The sequence below is a fragment of the Morone saxatilis genome, unplaced genomic scaffold (assembly GCF_004916995.1).
Source record: "Morone saxatilis isolate NCDOM2014 unplaced genomic scaffold, NCSU_SB_2.0 Contig9, whole genome shotgun sequence".
NCBI lineage: Eukaryota > Metazoa > Chordata > Actinopteri > Moronidae > Morone > Morone saxatilis.
Genome location: NW_023340268.1, coordinates 18,050,789 through 18,054,836, shown reverse-complemented (window position 1 = coordinate 18,054,836; position 4,048 = coordinate 18,050,789).

The following is a 4,048-nucleotide window of genomic DNA, read 5'->3' as shown; positions in this document are numbered from 1 at the left end:
CAAATTTTACTGTAAAACTGTGCGATAAAGTATCGGTAGTTACGACAAATCTCCACACTCACTTGGTGAGACGGCATGTAAACAGGCGAGGAGGAGGCTAGCACATCTGAGGCTACACATATCTCTCTGTTGTTTCTTTGAATTGAATTAACGTTGGAGAGTCTTACGTGTTGTTTACATTTAATAAACATGACAAAACTTACAAATAGACTTCTTTCACTAGTCTTTGATAAATCTTTTTGAAGGAAATGCACAATTTACGAAGTTATTCATTTTTTATGAAATGTGATGTCTACTTTCAACAAAGAAAAAAAAATTTGCATCATACCCTCTCGATATTGAGCCGTGCCACATCGAATCGAATCGAATCGAAATCCTTCTGAATCGAACTGAATCGAATTGTTTCGCATTTTAAAATGTATCGTTCCTGAATCGTATCGTACCCCATGTATCGAGATACGCATCAAATCGTCTTTTATTGGAGAGATGCACACCCCCTACCAATTGAACATTAAAGGAATAATTTGCTTTTAATATTTTACAGGTCAGAGAGAAGATAGCCACCTGCTGTCATGTCAGTAGTTGATGGATTTCTTCGTTGTCCATGAGCTTTAAATAATGTTATAAAGAGTTCGGTCTAGACCTGCTCTATTTGAAAAGTGTCCTGAGTAAACTTCTGTTATGAATTGGCGCTATACAAATAAAATTGAATTGAATTGAATTGAATTGAACTAAACCTAACTGCTAATTCTTTGAAAATGTAAGTATGACTCTTTTTCATTTATATGTATACATATATACGTGTGTTTTAGGTTGTAGTAGCTAGTAGTATTCATGTAGTTTACAACACATGCAAAATATATGATTTGATCATTCAGTTTAATATTACTGGCATAACATTTTTTCATGAAACCAACCCTCACACCTGGCAGTTAGCGGTGTTAGTTATAACTAATCTCTCCGTAAGAACTAGTTTGTGTGGTCTGTGTCCAATTAAATTTAGTAGTTTAATGTGTAAATGTCCACTTGAACTTAAGAACAGCTGCAACTGGTCAAGAATAATGATCATAATTTGTATCATACTCACATGTGCCTGTATAGAAACTGATCAAACTATATGGTCAATTCATGTTGGTGGCATCATCATATCTTTTTCAAAACCACTGCATGAATCATGGACACATTTTTCAGTCGCACGCTATGTAGGTAAGTAAACAATCAATGGCATTTAACTTCCGTCCGAGGAAGTCACCTAATCTGGTGTGGTGTGTTTCACTGTGAGTGCTGGTGCTTTCCAAACAGGCTGTAGTGTCATGGTAAACAAGAAGTTGGGGAAAGTATGATGTCATACTCACGAACCAATATGAAACGCATCATTTAGTTTTCATAGCAAGACTAGAATGATTTATAATTGAGGGATTTAAGTGAAGGACAATTTGTGTTCTGCAAATCAAAAGGTTCGGGTTAAGTGTTCATGGTTTGCAAAACTGAAGACATTAACTCCCTTAAAGCTTCAAATGAGCAGATATCAGATTAGTTTCTTAGCCTGAACTAGTCATTCACCACCAATCACCTCAAACCGGAAAAGGATTAGTAGGAACTTGTTACCTCATTGGAAGTCTAATTGAGCCAATCATACCCTATAACTTTCTCCATCGCTTGCTGTCACGCCATGCTAAACTGCTCAGCCTCAGGGGTTCCTCCAAGTGGTCCCTCGTTGTCCCTGCCCTTTGACCCGGCCTAGACCACCCTTTGATCGCATGACTGGAGGTGGTCCCCTGAGGATGGTTGTACAGCTTTGCCCTGATCGGTCTAAGAATGCTGACTTCGTCTCAGGGTTAATGTTACCTGCCCCATGTCTGTTATCCCGTGGCAATCGTAATTTGTCAGCCCACCACATAGCTACTTCTTTTAAGCTATGTGTGATCCCAAAACCCCACCCCCTCACTTTCTTTTTGTCTAGCTTGCAGTCAATGAAGCTTTGTGTATATATTCCTGGATGTTGGGCTGTGGGTGAGCTCAGTCTCCCAAAGGCTCCATTGTTCTACGCTTCATCACCCTATGGATGAGCATCACAAGTGCGACTGGAGGGGTAGAGAAGAGGTAGCACAGGGCCGGTAAAGACAGTGAACGAAAGAGACTGAGGGGACAAAGGCATCAGTGGAAACTGAGCTGATCACTGAAAAGAGTACAAGTTTATGAATGGCTACCTCCTGGTACAATTTCTGGATGTTGCCATCGCAAACAAATATAGTATTTTAATGTTTAGATAATGACGTCCATTTAAAAAACATACAGTCCCTGCCCTGGATTCTAATCAGCAATTTTAATTAAAGTCAGCCTAGCTGCAGTCAATATCTCTTAAGTGCTCGCTCAATCATATGAATGCTGACTCCTGGAACTCGCGGAGGGACAATAGATAGCATATGGCTTACCGTTTGAGCTGAGAGCTGTCCACGCTGGACAAATAGAGAGCAGGGACAAAATAATCATGACTTTAGCTTTCAGCTGCCAGAGTGGCTTGGGGGTCAGAGCTGGGGGGCAAACAACAGTGGGTGCAGGGAAATGGGGAGGTGGTGTGTTGTAGTACACCACTCCTGTTAAATATCAGCTAAGTAGGTCACATTGATATGTTGTCTTCATTAATAAAGAAACAGTTTGACTTCACAGCAAAAGGTTTCAGTATTGACAGACAAATATTAAGTAACAAGGCCATACAGTCAACAACTAGTTTCAGACAAGTGTTTGGGACTTTCCAATTACAACTCAAATAGACTACTACTGTCCCGTTGGATCTCCCTTTCAAGCATAGTCATAACATATACTTTCACTTTCTGTCCACTTCATATTTCCCCATCTATCAGTGATTTATGGTCAGAGAGGGGGAAACCCTGTGGGGATTTCCCTAGAGAAGGTATGTGCATTAAAGTTGTAAATACTGTAATAGAGAGAAGGCGTGCTGTCTTTTATGAATGCTATAAGTATTTTTTTTTTAAGCAGCATGAAAATGTCCAGTACTTTTTCAGTATTAGTATAAACCTTGATTTTGAAATAAGCCAACATTTTCAGGAAATAAGGCATCATTTGTCCTAAATGTGGAATTTCAGCCTTGCTGTTACTCACCAACAAAGAAATTACCAGACTCAGCCTCCCAGTCTGTCTTTGTCTAACATACTGTACACACACACACACACAAACACACATGTACACAGGCATACACACACACGCCTGGCACATGCAGCACTGGAAATGGTGTCAGCCCAGTATAAATCCCTTTTGACATATGAGCATGCCAGTGACCTTATTACCATGACAACAGTTTCTACAGGAAAATAACGTTGTGGCAATGCTGACACAATATGACACAACAACGCGGACACTTATTGTGCGATGTGTTGCTGAGAGGTGAACCACTCGCTTTTTATTTTCCCTTTCTTCCTTTCCTCTCTTGCCTCTTGTGGTTCACGTCTTTTTTCTTTATTTGCCTTGATTTCCTGTGTTTCTCTGTGTGTGTTTGTGTGTTGGGTAATGTGTAATGCATTTGGAGAATTCACTTATATGGAAAAGTCTTTGAGCTAGAGGGAAAAGCATCCTTGTAGCAGCTTTCAAAATAAGATTGATACAAAGGTAGGTCAGGCCTATCTCTGGGCTTGTGAGCTCTCACCTCCCCAGTGTGTGTGTGTGTGTTTCTCAAATCTGTGTACACCCACGCGAGAGTCCTAAAATAAATGCTTCTTCTTTCATACATGTGAGCGCATTCAGCAGAACTGAACAACACATCCACCCCCTCCCTTTTCCCTCTTCTGCCTCCTCCTCTCTCCTCCACTTTCCTCCATCCATCCTCAGAGAGTCAGACAGAGAGAATGAATGTTAGAGGAAAGTAGGGGAATGGGAAGACCAGGAGAGAGAGAAGATTGGGGTTTCGCATGCTATTTTGACCAGAAATCTTTCTGTCTTTCTGTGTTTATCTCATGAATGCATGGAGGGCAGGCAGCTTCGAAGAAAGGGAGAATAAAATAGGAGTTAAGGAGACTCTGCACTTGTGAAA